At 38.0% G+C, this 20,434-nt stretch overlaps 2 protein-coding genes across 2 annotated transcripts in view; one reads left to right on the plus strand and one right to left on the minus strand.

The window, feature by feature from the left end:
* LOC122185061 overlaps positions 1-20,434 on the minus strand; it is a 56,096-nt gene that overhangs the window by 22,108 nt on the left and 13,554 nt on the right. The window lies entirely within an intron of this gene.
* The window catches only part of RAF1 (Raf-1 proto-oncogene, serine/threonine kinase), a 69,816-nt gene continuing 54,078 nt past the window's right edge, over positions 4,697-20,434 (plus strand). Inside the window, exon 1 of the mRNA XM_042880215.1 lies at positions 4,697-4,904. The gene's annotated coding sequence lies outside the window, so the exon portion shown is untranslated. The remainder of the gene's footprint in view (positions 4,905-20,434) is intronic.

A 20,434-nucleotide genomic window follows, 5' to 3' on the forward strand; every position in this document is an offset into this window, starting at 1 on the left:
TTCTGAGATAAACAAAACAAAATGGTTCTTTCCCTCCAAAACTATTTAACTTCTGCAATATCTTACGTTATCATTTTTAGACTCAGCCCAGTCCCAAATGTACAAAAATTCAAGTTGTTACTTAGTAATGCCATGAGGAGAGAGACTGGTGATACTTCTCAATGATGTAATAGTCACATGGGAGTTCATTCCCCTTGTCCCATTTAGTTCCTGGTTTTCTCTGTCTCCTTCTATATATTACACAGAGATATCGAGGGTAGTGAGAGCCCACATAAACAAAATGCTAACTGCTACATCATCTAAGGTTATCAAAGTGGCCACACAGAAGTTCTATACAAAATCCAGGATTTTTCTAATGTTATTTTGGCTTTAATTTTGTTCAGTATTAACCCACGAAAGTGAGGGCACAAGTCTATCAAGATATAAAAGTGATATAAAAAGTAGAGTAGCCTACTGCTTTGATTCTGAAATAAATAAAACCATTTGAACATTGTAATAAAATGTAACATCTAAAAATCATTTATTCAGAATAACATATTTACTCATTTTGCTGCTGATATATTTATAGTAGCCAAGATTTGTATTTGCTACAGACATCCAGGCATCTGTGTGCCTGTCCTGCCTAAGTCTGTGTATCTACAATTGGGAAAGCACTTGGTCCCCTTTGGGCTTTGCTTTCTGATCTGAATAAGTAACCACAAAGCATACTTCAAAAAAGCAAGAAAGAAATCCAGTAAAAATACTGTAACAACAGTCATGAAGCAAATCCAAGTCAATAACAGAATGGCACTGTTGGGAAACTGAGCTCCTGGAAAATATTCTTTGCATACTTAATGTTTCATCACCAAACCTGTTACAGCTAATTCAGTAATCTCTCTGCACGTGGACAAATAGTTGAAAGAAGTACAAAATATATGTTACAAATGACTGTTCAGTCCATTGATGAATTCAGATCATGGCACGTATGAAATTCCTAGCTGATGGAAATACTTAGAAAAGTAGAGTTTCAGCTTTTCAGCTGATGGCAAAAATGACAGGGAAAAGCAGCAGTGAGAATAATTAACTGAGCAAAACACCAGTGGAGCTAAAGGATCTGAATCTGATTACCATTTGACAGGATTTTTTTCATTGCAGCTGAAATAAGAGAGAGGAGATCGAATGCTCCCCAGTCTAAAGAAAAACCCTCACACTGAAGGAATTAATGTGAACAAGGTTTGGCTCTGCTAATCCTGGCACACTCTGTGCTCAACAGACAGAGACAGGATCTTCCAGAAAGCAACTCAAAATAAAGAACGGTATCCACCTCTTCCCAGAAAGACCCTAAAGTTACACACTGCCAGTCAGACTGCGAGGATACTGCCATCTTCTCTCAAAAACATAATTACAGCTGATCTCCTTACAGTTACAGAACCGAATAAAAACCTCAGGATTTGAATTTAAATGATCTATACCTCCCACATCATATCTGTGTATCATTAGTTTTAAAATCTACTTTCTCCACAGATGTCTAGATTAGTCTTTCATTTACTATCCCCAAATAAAAGGAGGAGTCAGTCTGTGAAGGAAGGAGCAACATGCCTGCAAGAAGCATGACAGGAATAGGTAGGAAGCAATCTTTCTCTAGAGATTAGTTGAAAAGAAACTGTTTATTTAGTGGCAGTTACACAGCACAAAGATTAAGGTCTGAATAAAATACACTTGCACATGAGAATAAAACAGAAAAATTTATGTTTACCCTAATACTCAGGGCTCACCATCTGCTTTACAAATATTTACATTCTGAGGGCTTTAAGGCTGCCTGTGTGTCCTGCTCTCATGGAATCATTTATATATTTCTTGGTGATAGAAATGCAAAAAGTTGATGAAACATGACCAGTAATGGTAACTCAGTTCTTACTATTAAACCATCTAAGCAGCACCCTATTTTCTTTTTATAGCTGTCTTAGCCTAACATGGAGGCTTCCTAGAATATCTGGCTGCATTTCCTGCCAGCACAAGCATTTCTGCATCATCTATCACAGAAAAAGTACTGCCATATGCATTCAAATCCATATAGAAACAGATTCCACACTTAAAACCATTTTTAGCCTGATAACTTATTAAATAGGATGTGATATATACCACCAAATTACAGTTTGGCTCTCAATATTATAAGAACTTGTACTGCAGCCATCCATGCTTTCTCATGGAAAATTCTTCCCAAGTAGGAAAGTACCTCACTGACAGAGACCACTGTCACACATTTTCTTTCCTGGTGGTCACCTGCTTTCTACTGCTCACTCCATCTTGGGTTCTGCTGACCTCAAGAGGTTGCTTGGTGGCAACAGTTCTTAGCTACTTGCAGTTTCCCAGAGACCGGCCCTCATAGCACTCACTAGACTTTCTGCTCCGTGAGCCTTTTCCGAGCCCTGTGAAGCAAGCAGAGGGCTTTTAGGGATATTATTAATCTCCAACAACTACTGTGTCAGTTTACACTGTTTTACATAATCTATTGAACATCCTGAATGCTGGAAGACAATAAACAACAACAACAAAAAAATAGACAGATAAATAGATAGGTACTCTAGATCAGAAACTCCTTTACTAAAACAATCAACAAAGTTTTGGCAATTCCTTTAAAAAATAAAAAGCAACTCAGTGGACAAATTGCCAATGTGTAAATTACTAAAAACTTCGACTCACCATTAAGCATCTGAAGCTTTTTCAAGGGAGTATATCAGGCTGCTGCTAGCCAGGAGCAGGAAGATAAAGTTATAGTTTGGGGTCATTCACAGAAAATTCTTCGTAAGAACAACTCTAAAGAAAAGCTGCAGCAATATGGGAAACCAGCAAGATTCCCACTTTTATTATACTTAATATGATAAGAAACTGAAGCACCACAGTGACAACAGCGACTCCTAAACTGAGATATTCAGTGCCACGCTACAACAGCCCACTGAAGGCAGAACACTTCCTGCACCTGTGTAATGCAGCATCACTTTCTGCTGGCAGCACTGCTGAGGACAGGCTTCTTGTTAGCTGAGCAAATGTGAATACCAAATACATCTATGCCAGGAGGAGAAAATACATTAGTGCTACATAATTTGCTAAATGGATTTTAAAAATATACAGAACTTTCTTTACACACTGACAAAAAGTGACATATAAAATCAATTGCTGTGCTCAAGATCTTTGCTTTACAGGTCTTTCGCTGTGTTTCTTACTGATGAAGAGGCAAAGAAGCTGACTTGTCAAAAATCACATCAAGCAATTTCAGTGTTACATACAACCTATATTCCCAGTGCAGACTGCTGTTCTTGTTCTCTCAGACTTTGCTGTTGCAGTGTCCCTTCTTGCACAGATAAGATCAATGCTTTTTTTTTGTTTCTCTTGAGCTGTAGTCTTTCTTGGCTACAAACAATTATGCCTGCCAAAACTCAGATAAATAACAAGGTGAAGTGCAAGGGCAGGAGTTGAGCATTTACCACCTAACTAAATGAACTTTATTCCCTGGAGGCTGCAGGAGGAGCAGTGGTTTAGTGAGCCCCATGTGGGATGGGCAGTATGAACGCTGTACTCTAATCTTGGCTGTGCTGCTGACTCATCATGTCACCTTTGGCAAATAACTGCCTTGATACACTTGTTTTTTCTTCTGTGAAATGCTCACACTGTTGTGAGCACTGCACAAGTTACCCAAGTTAGAAAACCTAGAATAGTTAGGATGAACAACTTCTTAGTCAAATAAACCATCAATCCTTCATTTTGTTCTCTTCTACAGGAAGAAAGGGCTGTAAGTGACAGAAAAAAAGGAGTTCAGGCAAAGTAATACAGCTCCTTAGTGTCAGAGACCAGATTTATTTCAGCTGCACACCACGTAAAATTAAGGTAAAAACCCAACACCTCATCAAAGGCCGTGTGGAAGATGGTGCCCCGTATTATTCCTAGACAGAAATGGTAGTTGGAGTTATGTGTGTATTGAATGAGCTATGAAATGAACTTGGAAAATCTGACCTGTGAGATTATTGTCAGCAGTGATCTGCTGCCAAGTAGCTTATTCTTATTTATTCCACTAAAGTCAACCTTGCTGACACAAGCTTTTTATAAAGGCGATCTGCTTTGTGCGTGCCTGTGCTGTTACTAGGTTACTGGAGAACGAAATATTTTTTGCAAACCCCTGATCTAGCTTTTGGAAGTTTCATAAATCTGTTGTAGAACTGACTTATTTGCATCGTGGATTTCTATTCACTTATTCCTAGCCTTTCCCAGCCATTTTTTTTTCACCTTTTGATGAACTCCTCTTTCCTCCTTTCCCAAGCCCTGCCATAAGATAAATAGAGGATTCAGAGTATTTGGTTTTGGCCAGTGCCAAGGTTTGCGTTCTCGGCAGCATGCTGATCATGGCTGCAATTCCTGGCTTGCAGGGGCTTGGGATCCAGTTACATTCGCTGGCGTCAAGCAGACTCTACAGACCACTGTGAAATATGGAATCTAAAAATAAAAGAGTTAAAAAGTATGAAACTAAAGAGAGCGAAATATTAAAATCCCAAGAAAACTGTAGAAAAGTTTGGAAGAAACACATTAGTTTTCTTGGGGGAAAACACTAGCATGTTGGGGGCAGTTTAAACGAAGCCTATAGGTTTGCCTTTTTTTAGCTTCCTCACCCATGTGACACTCAAGGGTTCAGCGTGTGGGTCCAGGTATTTCTGCCAACACAAAGAATTCATTACAGCCTTTTGGAAAGGCGCATCTCAGCTTATTCCCTTTGCTCTCCCCAAGAACTGTTAACCCCAGGTACACTTTGATTCTGTTTACGCACATCCTCACAGATGGGATCCTTTCTCAGTCTTTGGATTTCTCCTTCGGATCAAAACCACTGCTGATGGTGCCAGTGGGCTGCCGGGTGTGGGAAGAATTTTCAGGCTCTGGTGAGTCTCGGGGGAATGGATAGGGAACATTATTGTCACTGTTTTTGCAGTGCTTTTGATTGTACAGTGATAAACAGAAGAGGAATTAATCTGTGAATTGTGCAGGCTAAATGGTCAGGATTAAATACTTGCAGGATTAAATATTGCTTCACAAGGTTGAAATAATTAGACTGAGTTCAGATAGGAAGAGATGAGTGCTATTTCTAACTGGCATTATATGAATCTCATGTAAAAAAAAAAAAGTTTCCTCATGTTCAGAAGGAAAATTTAATTATCTTTGAATTTATCTTTTCCTGTTTAAACACTAAACCAGCACAAAAATTTTTATTAACTATACAGCTTCATTTTTAATGGCAAAATTTGCCATAGCCGTCCTTTCCTGCATAGCACAGTTCCATTTTTGGATTTTTGGACCGCCTGCTTCTGAATTGTTTGCAAAAATTCGTCCCAGATATAATCAAGATCTATTTGCAAAAGACTTTATTTTTGCCTCCTTTTTAATGCTTTGAAATTAAAACCACGATGACTGTGAAACTGAGGTTTAAAAGATGTGTGTTTGCATAACAATGTATTATATATACACAATACTAGAGCTCCATGGCTACCCGTAATTGCAGTGATAATGTATCTGCAGTGGTAGCTCCTTGGAAGTTTGCAAACAGGTCAGAAGTTTCCAAATGATGATTGAGATTATATGCATTATGGATTGCAGTCTCCAAGTATGCCGCAGTAAAGTCATGGGACTCATTAGCATTCATGAAAGCTCTGAAGTTCTGCTCCTTCATATGGAACAAAAGAAAGTCCAGCCCTGTGTACCTCAGCCAGCCCTGTTCCCTGCTGTTGAGATGCTACCCTGTCACATTTTAACACTCAATTTCTCAATGCACTGCTGCAATTAATTCTATTGCAGTTAGTGAAGCAATGGGATTGTATACCTTGCTTTCTTGGCCCTGTATGTTATGCAATCTTATGATGTGCCTTGGTTCTTGATCTATGTTAAGCTCACGATGTGCTTTCTAAAGAAACCTAGAGGTGATCTTCTGCTAGTGTTATTAAATGGGTGTTTAAAACTGCATTTTTGTTGGGGTTACTTCTAGTATTTTTAGACAGGACCTCTGTTGTCCGAAGTGTGTGACTTGAAAATATCTAACATGAGCTTTTTATGAGTTAATTGCTTTTTAGTAGTATAGATAAAACTATTTTTTTTAACAGTATATAACAATTTAGCAGACACAGTTCAAGTATTTTAAAACTGTACTGATAATTTATATTTCTTCATTCCCTCGTTAGCTTTGTAGAACAAATTTGGAACTGTGTATTTTAATTTGCAGCAGAGGAAAAGGTAATGGTACCATCAGGCAGGCATTTGAAGCTTTTTCACAATGTCTCAGGCTGCATGTATTCTAAACAAAAACCAACCAAAAAATAAATATCCAAAACATCTATCATTTATGGATACGAACATGACAGACTTCTTCATAGTTTTGCAGCGCTTCAGACTTGCAGCTTAATAACTGATTAAGTGCACCTTGCAGTGAGAGTACAAAGGAATGAAAGATACTGCTGTATTATGGTATGCAGGTCCCCAGGTTAGTACACCTGACTTAGTGCGAGTCGAGGCAGAGTTTCTGTGAGGACTCAGGGACATTATGAAAGAGTCAGAAGGCCAAGCCAGGATGGGAGCCCCACTGAGCCACACACTGTACACACACACATATAAGAAACTTCATTTTCTTGCTCTGTGTACTGCTGGGATCCTGTAATAACTCATCAAACTATTGCCTCAACTCTAGAACAAATCCTTTGAAGCTTCTATATAATAAAGATGAGTGCATAGGTTGAATTTCTTGTTGGAACAGAAAACAGTCACCCTCACCTCTGGAAGATTTAGTTGTTTGTTTGTTTTCCTGGGTAGTCTAAGGTTTGATACATTTCAGTCCTTTATTTGTAATTAATTTTATGGATGTAACAGCCATTTATATCCTCTGACAGAAAAAAAAAAGGCAAGCATTTTGGTAGCTGTCCACCATGGGACAATTTCTGATAGCAGGTCAGAAGTTGCAAGAATAAGCAATGATATCCTCCTTGCAGAAAGCTTACATGTATACAATACAGCAGGCACGCAGGAAAGTCTGAAGCTTCTTCCTAACTCCTAATCTCTTCAGCTGCCACAGAATCCTAACTTCTCTTAACTCCCTAAATGTTGTTCTGTAGGTTAAGATTCTTGGGAAATCCTTCCTTTCACAGTTCCATAAAAATAAGCTATTATATACCTACTAGGAAAGTCTACTCTACCTCTTCTGGTAACTGAAACAGGTCAAGACAAAAGGTAAGGGACATAAAATACCAATTCCACTCTTCCAGAACAGAGGGCTGAGGCAGAGACTAGGCAAATAGTTCAAGGAAACAGCTTCCACCATTGGTGAGGGAACCTAAACTGTCTCTGAAGCTCACAGGAAGCTACAAGTGCCATAGAGGAAGAGACAAGCAGACTTTTGTACCAGACAGACTCAATTTCATGGTAGGTCAGAATGCTGTCAAAATAAGCTGACATTCAGGAGAGGCAGAAAGATAGAAGCTCTGCAGAAAAGTCAAGGTACACAAAAAAGAATCATGGAAACCTAAAAGATGCATAGTACAGATCCTGATCTGCTTAAGTGCAGTGAGGAAATCAAGTGATAGAAATAAGAGTGGGTTTTTTTTTTCTTCTCTTTGATGTACCTTCCAAGAGTGAATGTATTAAAAGACTCAGGCACTGTTTGGGCCCTGTGTTTGGCCATTATTAGTTCTCTGAGAGTGCAAACAGTGACCATGGGGTATGCTCTAGGCAACATGCAAAAGTTCCTTGAGTGGCTTCATGGAGATGTTTTAAGTTTCAGGGATTGGATATTTAAACCCTCACCATGAGAAAGGACAACAGGTACAACATCGGCCCCCTGCAGATCCTGCAGAAGCTGATGCTGTTTATTATTGGTTTGCTAGGGACTGCAAATGAAGAAATGACTCACCTCTAAGTAAATTTGGTGAATATTCAGCAAGGGGAACTTCTATCATTCTTCAAGATATCAACAGACACATCCTTAACTAAAGCAATCAACTCATTACATTTGAAATATGTGAAAAGATTGGGACTATCGCTATTTTATGTGGACACCCACACCCACAAAATCATCTTAGGGCAGAGACTCAGCATAAAAATTTACAGCACAAGCAATCTGTTGGCAAACTAACAAAGAACAGAAGTCAGAATTTTATGCTTGGAAACATCAAGCAGGCATGGATATCAGTGCCACTAAGATATGTAGTGTATATTAAGCGTCGTGTTTAAATATAGCTTTAAAATCTAGCTTATTATCTTTGCACGCTTCATGTAACTCCATCTATTATTCTACACTTTTGTTGTTGTTGTTGTATGCAGCCACAAACATTCCACAGAAGTTAGTCCAGCTTTTGTTCACCATGTTGCCTAACATCCCCCCCCATGCATTTGCACTACTGTCTGCAGCAGGTGCTAGCCAAACAGCACTGAGAACAGTTCAAATGTCTGCTCAGACTGGAGTATGCTACCAAAATTCTTTGGTCACTGGATGGTCATATAAACATGAGTAATTTGAGATCTGCAGTGTTGAGCAGTGTTCAGTGACTTCTATGCTAACGCTGCCGCCTTTACCTGTTGCTGTACTTTAGACCCACATAACCAGTGGGATGGAATTAGGGCTAGTTCTCTCAAGATCCAGTTCACAACTCACTTTTGCAGGTTTCTGGAGTCACTGCAGTAGCAGCAGAGTTCATTTTGCACAGCGTCAATTTTTTGGCCTTGTTTTAAATAACGTTTGCTGAAGTAAGAATATGTTACATCTGAGTATTGGTGAGGCAGGAAGGCAGCCAGAACAACCAAGGAGCAGAAGTTTTAGGCAGCTTTCCATATCTACAATAAAGCTCAAATCTCTAGCAAAGTTATCTAAGGAATTCAGACTGAGAACAAATGAAAAAAGGAATGACACAGATATGGCTGTCCTATAGCTGAAAAAAAAAGGCTCGTGATTTGGGGCAGTTTCCAGCACAGTTATATCACTGCATTGCTTTTATTCCTGAGAAAAGCCTGAGTCAACATAATGCCAACAGCAGCTGCGTTCAGATTCTCACTCTCTGGCAGTCTGGGTAAAGGAAAATTATCTTGAAGAGATTGATCGAAAGTCACTGCCCACCATCACCCATTCAAGAGGTACATGAAATAAATATTCTCTGGCTAGGACCAAAATGTTGCACATACTTCCACCCAGTATTTTAATTATTTGGTGCCTCAGCTATGTTATAAATTGTAAGAATATATAAGGATATCTGACTGTTTCCTATTACAGTGTCATCTCACTGGGCAAACATCTCAAAAACTGTGGCTATTTCAGCTTTAATAGTGCCTGGCCAACAGTATGATGTACAATAGTTGGTTTCTGAGTTTTTTATTTTTTTCTTCAGTTAGTGAATTAGTATGGTTCCTTTTTCTGCCTGCACTTGCAGACTTCCAAGAAACTTGTAGAAATGTAATTATTTTTAAGACCTTGGCTCATGTGTCAAATATGTACGAAATTTGGAGTGAGAGATAAACTGAGCCATTACATAAGCTTCCTTTCCTTAGGAAAGCAAGCTAATCAAGATTGTTCCATGAAATCCCCACACCCAAATGACTGGAAGTACATTTTTTTCACAAACACAGACCCAAGCCAAACAATAACCATCAGAATCCCTTAGCCCAGTGTCCTTTTTCTTGGCAGTGATATGTGCTCGTGTTTCAGACTGAAGCACATATTGTTTGGCATCTGCTTCGAGGAAGGCACTTACAAGGTTTTCATATTAATGTCAAGCTGCATTTCCAACTTCAACTGAATTGAACCAAAATCATTGCTAGTTTACCATTAATCAGGCTGTAGGAAAAAGAATGGGAATAACAAAATGAAATGTTATCAGATTTTTTTCCAGAATGTTAGGTTACTGTGCTTAGGTTCCATCTAAGCTGCTAAAGTATTCTCTATTTCACATCATTGGCAGATGTCTCATACTTTTTCAATATTTGAAGTAAAAATAAAGAGATGAGTATTTGGGGTATTCATTAGATTAATATTGTTGGCTATCTATTCCACATACCATGATTAAATTAGCACTACCTCAGCAGCAAATTAGTCTGGATTACGTTATAGTTGATATGGACTCTACCTGCTTAACTTTTAAAGTCTGTATGCTTTTTTGTGTGCGTACTTATATTCCTATAGCATGAGTGGTGTCATCTGCTGGAGGCCTCTATGCTTCTTTCAGACCCTCTTTGAAGGTGGGGGAACAAGAGAATACGGATTGTACCTCTTCTCCCTGAAGCACAAAGATGCTCAAAGCACAGTCACTCTCAGTGGGCAAGCCAAATGAATGTAGTGATGCTGTACACATAAACCAGATCAGTAATCATGCTCTGGATGTGTGCAAAGCAGAAGAATGGACCAGCATTTGCAAGAAAATGAACTATGTTTCCTTTGCCATTGAAATGATTCCTTTGCAAAACCATACTACATTAAAGTAGTACTCCTACAAAAATAAAACCACTTTTGGTTTTATTTTGTTTTTAAACATACAGTTTACAGTTTACATACAGTTTAATTGAATATCTGTTCATTTCATCTCTCTCACTTGGGAGATTATTGAATCTGTCGGTCAACTGAATACAAGTATATTCAATTTGATACTCAAATTTAATACTTGCTCACTTTGACTCCAGAAAGAATGCAGAAGTCCCTGCTTAAAGATGTCTGAGTCTCCTTGACTTGTTCCCTCCTTTGGATATTTCCAACCAGGGACCACTCTTATCTCCAGCTCAGATTTGGGAGACTGTCCTTTTGTTCCCATGGAGTGTATTGGGTTGCAGTAAGTGTCAAGGAGTTAATACAGAAACCTTCTTGCTATTAAGGCAACTGAGAATGGTACCAGAATTCTTACTCTATGTTTTATTCTCTGGTATCTTGTACCATTATTAATTTGCAGCACAAAAAAGCATAAACAGTTGCATAAGGAACAAAGGTTTTTCTTGACATGGAAAAACACATCCCTCTGGTGCCCAAACGTTTTGGTATGTGAAATGATTGTTTGGCTATGACAAAAAAAACAAAATGTTGTCAAGCCCTGGCTTTGTATGCCCCAAACACCAGTCAGACACCTGCACTATGTTATCTGCATATACAATAAAACTCTGTACACAGAAGTCTGGAAGAAAATATCTAAAAGCTGGAGCACACTATAGAGGCCAAGCTCCCAGAGTGCATTTTTGCAGTATGTCTTAATTCAACCACAGAATAGCTTGAAGTCATTGTATTAAAGGGAAAAATACAGAGCAGAAATGTTTTTTTTTTATTAAATGATGATAGATTCAAACCCTCTGACGCAGGTGCTTTATTTGCATTTTTAGCAAGTTGACTGAACTTCATGCAGAAGTATTTTTAGTTGCACCTGTAGATTGCTTTTCCTTTATAAAATATCTACTCACACACCTAAAATCTTTCTCACTGTATTAACATGCTGATCAAAGCAGCACCATACGTGTAAAGAGTCACCTCACAGAGATCCTTGCCAACAAGCTATCTGAAACAGATGATTCTACTAAATAATATGCACAAGTCTCCTTTCTCTAAAACAAGGGAACCTGCAGGTGGGCAACGCAGGACTTAAACTGATCTGAAGCAGAAGCCAAAAACATGTGAATGAACAAACACATTCATTAGTGTCACAACCTCTTCCAAGTTTGTAATGGTACATTAGAGACCGTCACAGAACCCCGGCCTGCTTCCCCCTGTTCACGTTGTGCATCACTTGCAGTCCAAGTGTGAGCTAAAACACAAAAAAAGCGCTTGAACTAAAACCATTCATTTTTACAGACAGCATTTTTTTAAGCTGAACTGAAATCAAGCCTAACCATCAGCTTTTTTGTGCAACCTTTTACTAGTTATTTTTCTTATCAGGTACATGGGGATAATTCTAGTTGAATCTGTTTGTCTGCCTATTCACACGTGCATAAAAAGCTGGTTAAAACCAAGCACCTTCTGCAAACTTTCATTTGGAAAATTACTCAACCGTTTTTTTTTGTTAGGAAACCTGCAGTGGATTTCAAACAAGCCTGGTAGTTACATGAAACAGTTTTGGATACAGAAGCTTGTAACTACAGGCAGAGAAAGCAATGAAGGCTACCCAAGTATTTCTATTATAAAACTTGCACCTTCTGTTCCAAAAGCCAAACTTCAAATACTTGTGATTAATTATTTCTCTGGTAAGCATCCAACTCAGACTCTTTTTTTTTCTCCCAGTGTACTTAAAGATATTAGTAAAAGTAACTGATCTCTTGCTTAGATTTCTAATTAGGAAGGTGAATATTTCACCAGAAATATAAGAGAAAAATTGCATAAGTATGGCTTTGTGCTTCAGGGAAGGGCAATGATAGAAGCAGCTGTTGTTTTACCATGTTTTGCAACATTCATTCTGCATTGGCTGTGTGTTTGATTTTCAAATCTAGTTTCTTAACTACAGGTTTTTTGCATTTAGCTTACATGCAACCCATACTGGGGGAGGCTGTAGCACAGCATTTTTAGCACAACATTGCCTTGACCAGTAGATCATATGGGAAATACAGTAGGGAAATGTTGCATCTTCCTGCAAGAGAATTAGTTTTCTTCCTACTCAAAGCTCACACATGTTGAATCAGGAGCCTGCTTTTCTTCTCCTTATATTATTATTAAGATTCTTGTCTGTTTTCTCAGAAGATGGAGAACACAGTGAAAGAAATGACATGATAACAACAACAAAAGAAAGAAAGCAAACTCTCTTCCCTGACTCCATGCTTTTGCAGAAATAAAATTGCTATGCTGCAGAACTTTTATCTTCAGCAGAGAAAAGAGCTAAAGGAGAAGCACTATACTGGTCACAGCAGTTCCACCCTTAGCGAAGCTGCGTATTTATATTTACCTTCTAAGTAAAAGCACTTACTTTTGTCCACCAACAGACATGCAGTCCAGCCCATAACCACACTATATTAATCTGGACCACAGAGGCAGCTGGTAAGTCTGTTAACTGCACTAAGGATGGTAGGGGAAAGGAACAGCTGAAAGAGCATAAGGCTGATCAAATAAAAAGGAGAGAAAAAAATTTAGTATTTTAGATCAAGCCTCTCCCCCCTTCCCCCCTTTTTTTCCTGCTGCTGTTGCATCAACATTGCACACTAATTTGCAATTAATTCTGCTTCTTCCTCACTTTTGCATTTGCATTGGTTTTTACAGCTAGGTATATTAATAACAGATTCTTCTCAACTTGTGACAGTAGATGATATTTATTGTAATGCATTTGCTTAAATGCAAAGTGCTAAATGCAAAATAACAAGAATAATACTGATTTTGCAAAAATGAGGAAGAGAAAGTGGGTCAAGCTTAAGCATACTCATTGCTGATCTGCTGAATTGCTAAGCACCTGAAGCTAATGGGTAGCAGAAGCAGTTGCAATTGCTCACTGAGGTTCTCCTTGCCTTATTATATCAAGTCAATACATGCTTAATGATCAGAATCTCTCAGCTTCAACCTTGCATTGGCGCTCAGGGGAGGAGACCTGCATGCTGAGGGCTTTGCTACTCTCATAAGAATAAACAGTATAAAAATGGAAGCACGAGCAATCTGCCTTGCCTGGGGTTATTATTAAAACCTGGTTACATGTAGATTCATACTTATTTGGTGACGGCAACTCCCAGTCTGAAGTCACCTGTAGCAGGTGAGGAATTCCTTGGGTGTATCAGATACTTCATTTAGCTCTGGGCAGATAACAAGAAAAATTACAGGTTAGCTACCTAGTTCAAAAGGGAAAAAAATGCATTGCAATTAGAGAGCCCATTATAAGCAGGAGATTAATACCTGCCAAGCTGCATTCTGGGATGCTGGGATCTGTTCCCAGTGCCATCAGATGATGTGCAGAAGACGATGCAGTAAGTACAAGGCTTTGATTTTAAAATTACATACATAAATATATATATATACTACATATATTATCTGAGGGAAGATGGTAATCACTGTTTAATCAAGGATAATGTTTTCAAAGTGTAGAAACAGCTCTGGTCTTCTTCAGATTACATATTAATGTTGGTTAAATGTTTATAAATCTTGTTTTGGCATGAGCAAGGATTTCAAGTTGCCTGTGTGGATAGTCTGACTCTGAGCAGTATATAATATGTTGTCCACTAAGTACAAAAATATACGGCTACTGTCTAGAGAGCTAAGTGTGTAGTACTTCATAAACTGGTACATTGCTGGTTGAGTAAAGCATTTGAATACCATAACTAATTTTACATATGGACTGGAGGCTACTCCAGTTTTAAGTTTCCATGAAGTAGATAACAGTTCTTTATGACAGTTCTGTATTCTCTTCATAGGGATTCAACACAAACCTTAAATAAACACTGCTTAGAAATGCTTTATAAGAATGTACATCTTGAGGCCTACATGGCAAACTGAATCAAGCAACTAGAATGCAGAAATTTACAAAATCACTGCAGTTAGTTCACAAGCTAAAGGATGTGTAGTGCAACTGACTATTTTATTATCTTCTGTTCAGATTAACCCTTACCCATCAATGACTTTATCTCTATACTCTGAATGGTAGATGATGCTTTTGATATACATGGGAATATACAGAAAGGGCTTCTTGTAATAATTTTATTCACCAGAATATGCTACATAAGCACAGTGCTGAAATAATGCCATGACAGACTAATTTCCATCAGGAGTATACAAGCAATTAATAGCATTTGAAGAACTGATAAAAATGTAAATTTCTAACTCCCGTGACCAAAGTTTATTTGCTAACAGGGACTTGCAGAAAATTTAGTATTTCTCTAAAAGAATTTCACAGATTTTTGAGTGGGCTACTGAGGAAGTATTGTTCCATGAAACTAGAGCCAAATCTTATTATTTTAGACTTAGTCATGTGCAATATTGCTTTATTTATTGCATTCAGAATCAAATTTGGTTGTTATACTAAAGTCTAAATAGATGCTATGGTGTATAATGAACTCTCATATTCTGATCAGGATAACTCTGAGTGAAAGAGATGGCTGACTTTTAAGTGTTTTTTTCATAGACATAGATACAAGAAATGACCCACAGAGTAAGCAGGGTCATCATTCTCTGATAGAACCTGGGGAAATTCTTTGTGCTCGAAGTACCAGCATAGCCTTCACACTGGCCCTTCTTATCCATTGTTAGTCATACTTCCTAATTTCCTGAATGAAACTCTACCTCTTTATATCAAACTGCACCAAATGTCTGTATCCTGTATCTTCCAAATATGAGTTCATGCGTACTGCATGGATACAATTGGTTTTCAAAAGACAGATTTCAATTATGCATTAAATTCTAAGAATATGAAAAGATATCATCTCATTGTTTAAGTGTATCTAACTACCAGAGAGCTTAATCCTTATGTTTTTTAATTCAACAAGCAAAATGAAGTATTTCATTGCTCTTTTCAACATAGCTGCAGAAGTCTTAGTGCAATTTTGGTAGCTCTTGCATGGATGTCGGACTGGTTTTTAGAAAAGTCTGAAATAAAAACCAAACAAACCAAACAAAAAACCCACCAATATACTGGCCATGTCAAAAGAGCCTTGGTGGTCCCTCTTCTACAGTGTAGCTAAGTATAAGATATAAAGTATTCAAGTCAATCTCCCACTAGAGGAGGGGGGGAAATTAGAGAGAAACTGGATATTCACAAGGATGCTTGTCTTGTTTACATTAATCTTTGTGCAAATAGTGACCAGAGATTATTTAATAAATAAATAAATAAAAATCCTAGTGTCAGTAATTATGCCCAGACACTGAAATACCTAACAGTTCCTACATCATGAAAGTTGAGCCTTTTCAACTGTTCAAATTCAAATCTGAATTCCTTACACAGGATGTACCAACACTCCCCGTGAAGCTCGTGTTATAGGAGCAGTACACATATCTTTCTTAGTGTTACTGAACTTTGGACATGTAACAATACCGTCATCTTGAGCACAAACACTTCTGAGTCTATGGAGTGTGTATACATTCAACTTGTTTTCTGTGTTGATAATAATAACTAAATCTCAGTACCTCCTGTACCATAACTAGCATGGATATATCGTCCTCTCTTGCAATGTAGGTGCATGAACAAAAGGAGATGTACTGTATGTAATATATGTTGGAAATAAGCACAAAGAAATTCAAAGCATTCAGATTCCCTCATGACTCTAAGCAGTTAAAATATGTGAATGTGTAATTTATCATGTGATGGACCTTAAGATTCTACTCCAGTGGAACTTCTTGGGTAATATTCAAAACTGAAATAAATTAAAAATGAAATATAGTTTCCAATCTAGCGTCGGTGTTCAACATGGCAAATGCAATACTTCCTTCAAGTAAAATAATAATAATAAATTGTCCATGTAAATTGTAATTGCTTTCTAACAGGAAAAGATGTTTAATTTCTTTCAGAAGAAGAAATTAGTCAGACGCAGAACAAAATCTATTCATATGCAAGAATTACTCATCTATAAATTGCAGCTGTTTTCATGCATGCAGTGTTAGATTACTTATATCCTGAAAATAACTGTAAACCAGTAAAGAATGTTTATTTCTTTCAAGTTAATTACTTATGTGAAGTGCATCTGTTGGATGACACTGATAAAGCTCATGACTTTTCAAACATTACTCAAAATGTATTTTGGTTTAGAAAGAGTTCATCAAGAATCTTTCCCCCCCCAAAAAAAAAGCTTTTTATAGGAAAGTGACATTCAAAGGCAAAAGCCATGCATGGAACACTTTTCTGACCAAAGTTCCATCAAAATAGATTAATTTTCAAGACCAGATTTCTGGTTTAGATGAGACAGCCCTTTGTTCCAGGTTAGAAAATAATGTAGTCACTAGGCCAGTTGCTTGGAACAAAATAATTTGCAGGATTTTGCTCCTATTAATATGTGTTACTTGAAGCAAAATAGCTCCATCTGGAAAGACCTATCCCTAACTTTTTGTTCTATTGACGAGGCTTTACCTTATTCTTTCTTTAAAGCAGAATGTGCCCTACTTGAGCCTTTTGTGCACGGTACCACAGCAATCCTTTCCCTTTAGTTTTCAACTACGTCCTTCTCTCCTAGCACCATCTGCTTTCATACTAAGTATAATCTAAGATACCAGTATTTCTCCAGTATGTGATAGCAAAACAAATGAATGATAATTCATGTTCTCTTTGACTCTTCATGGTCTAGTCCTGGAGACATCACAAGAAAAAAGGACAGAATAAACCTCACTTCTTTTTAGAGGAAACAGGGATGCAAAACAAAAACTAACATATATTGTTTCTTGAATTAATTTCCTACAGACATAAAACTCAGATATTAGAGTATGACTTCATGCATCTGTGTGCTTCTACTAGTTAATCCTCAGGTAACGTGCTTTAGTATTATGGACAGGCTTTCAGTATTGAGTAACTGCAGAATGTCTTCAACTATAAATTTAGTAGGTATTGCAGAATTCAAAGAGCACAGGCTGGATGCTGAAACATCCTGAGGAAGAAAGCTTTCACAACAGCAGCAACAACAAGAAAAACATACGGAGGGAATGTGTGCTTTATTTATTGAAATTATCCTGAGCATTCTGAACTTGACTCTGTAATGTTGCCAATTGTCCTAAATGCGTGGAATGCAATTTGCCTTTAGGGCACATGAACTTCTGAAATTGCTTGATAAATGCTTCCAGCAATGCCTCACATTCTGTTCTGCTGATCTATCTGTTGATGTGAGTTAGTGATGCACCTGAAGACAACATCCCTCATCAATACTTACAGTAGCTAGCTTTCATGTAATCATGGCTTTGATGCTCTTATTTACATCTCTACTCCTTGTGCATTGCAGTGCACCTGCTCTTACTACAGACTTAAGACAGCTACTAGAATGGAGTTCTCTTCTCAGACCTGAACAAATACAGGAAACCCCATTCTTATGTCCTCCTCCAAGTTGAAAGGGAGAGCAGAACTCCACTGGGTCACTGTGGAAATGAACAGGAAGAAGGGCTGTGTGCTGGACCAGACGTGCAGATATTTTCTGCTTCCTTTCCTCCTATGAGGATGGCATTAATCATTCCCATACCTGTATAACCTGAGCTGGAAAAAGTCAAATTGGATCCTGAAGGTGAGAAGGAAGGCTCCTTCTGCCTTGTGAAGTAATGGGCTAGATGCTCTAATCCAGGAAACAGAAGTATCAAATAGTCAAAGAGAATTTGCACAGATAGGGCTGGAAATGAGATGAGGGCTGAGCTACTGGGTTGCCAAAAGGCTGGCTGGAATGCAGGACAGAATCATTCTACTCACAGTAGAATCATGAGAATTAGCAACACTACTGTCACAGTTCAAAGGAATTGGTCAGTGACTGTAATTTTGGTTTGGCCTGAGGAACAGACTGTCTCATGGATGAGCTATATAATTTCTAATATGCATCAGAATTTAAGGGTAAAACACAGAGTTGCTGATGTACAGCTTGCTGCAGGAGACCAGACCTTACTGCTAACAAGAACTTGTATTTGGCCAGAGAACTTAAGATAAATTGTTGCCACATAACTTTTTACTTCAAACTTGCTACTGAAAGTCTGCATGCTCTTTCCAAAAAGATCTGTAATCCATACTCCTTTGTACTCTCCCTGGTATGTGTGTGTCCCTGGTATGGAATATCTCAACAGTATTTAATTGTACATCCCATGAAAGATTAGATGAGTCGAAATAAGAAAAAACTGTATGTTACATGACTGCTTGCAAATGAAGTGATAATTGGATTTATTATTTATGGAACTTGATGATTTGTGGTGGCATTTATGTTTGATACTTTTCAGACGTTTACAATTTTGGACCAATATAGCTGCTATGAAATATTGTCAGAAGGACTATGTAGCATCTCCAGCTACTGCAACTTGAGCTGAGTGATTTTCTTCCTTCTACCACAGGCCATAAGGACAACATTGTTGCTAGCCATGCAAGTGTAACATATATTCAAATATTATAATATCATCTGAGTATGCAAAGAAGTGAACAACTTGCTCAGTTTTGGCTTTATTATGATTTGGACAGGAACAGCAGACTTTTCATGCTGCAAGTGGTCTATAGAAACTCCTCACAGATGCTAGATTTTGTAGATGTTTAGAACAAATGCACAAATTCTACAAACAGTAAGAATGCAAGAAAGGTGCATTAAATCTGAATTAGTTTTTCTAGGGGGAAAAGATGTGCATATAACATTCTTTTAGGTAGTGCACCCTTCCATGGTAAACTTCCCAATTACTGAGTGCATTTTGAGATGGCTTTTTTTTTTTCTTTCTTCCGCTCTCTGCTTTTCCCATGGACAAATGAAAAAGAAAGGAGCAGATAACTCAGATGAAGAAAGAGATTGTTACATGCAGATGGGACTCTCTCTCTTATGTGTAAATATAGGCACATACGTCTGCTTGGCACTGGAATGTCAGTGAGGTTTGCTCCTGCCTGATTTCAGCAGTGTGTTCTGCCTCTTGTGCACAAGTGAGAACACTTGTATAGCTGACTCATGGCTGGGGAGGGAAACTTATGTAGCAAATAGCTCTGCTTTGCAGTCTAGCATGCATTTGAATTGTTCTTGCTGTTCAAAACATTTGCTTTTCTTCAGTTTCCAGTAGCTTACCCTTCACTAGTTCAGTTCTTTTTTTTTCTTTTTTTTTTTCATAGCTTTCCAGTGTTAGCAGCTATTTTGGGTGTTTTTCTGGTCATTATTCCAGTTACTTCTCATACTAGAGGAATTTAGCTTATGAATGGGTATATCCTTCATATAGCCAATGTTACTGCCTCAAACAGTTGAAAGTGCTTAAAGAACAGGGAAAGCACGACTATTTCCTTTCCAAGGTTAGAAAATTGAAGCGTCAATCAATATCAAAGCAATGGACCCTTACTGAACAAAACATTTACTAAATACATTCAAAAATATTGGAGCTTAATCCTTGTTAAAGTAGAATCCAGGAGTCTTGTGAAGTTTGCCATCCATTGCTTCATCCTTCCTTGTTGAATGAAGTTTAAAACAAGAATAAAACAAGACTGAGAACTGAAAACTAAAACTTTATGTCTCACGGAGATGATCTCACAGATTGCCTTTGTGACAAGACCTCTCTTCCATTAAGGCTTTAAAACTGTTGGTACTGCCTTGGGCATAGCTGGAGCATATTTTTGGGACAAGGTGACACATAAACATGCAGTATATTAGCAGCCTGCAGAAGTGCAATAGGTAATAGGTGCTTAGGAGCGTTGTGCTGATAGCTGCTCTGCCCTTTCAGAGCCTTTCAGACGTAGCTTTGCTGAGAGTTCTGCACATGTGTGTTACTTGGGCTAAGGTTCCCACCTCAATCCCTAGTTCAGTGTTGCCAAGTTCTGTGACTTCCTTGAATCAAGCAAATTAGGTGAGGGCTGGTATTAACCTTAAGAGGATATGAGAA

This window comes from Lagopus leucura, unplaced genomic scaffold, assembly GCF_019238085.1.
Source record: "Lagopus leucura isolate 7727_CA_CO unplaced genomic scaffold, USGS_WTPT01 Super-Scaffold_100026, whole genome shotgun sequence".
Lineage (NCBI taxonomy): Eukaryota > Metazoa > Chordata > Aves > Galliformes > Phasianidae > Lagopus > Lagopus leucura.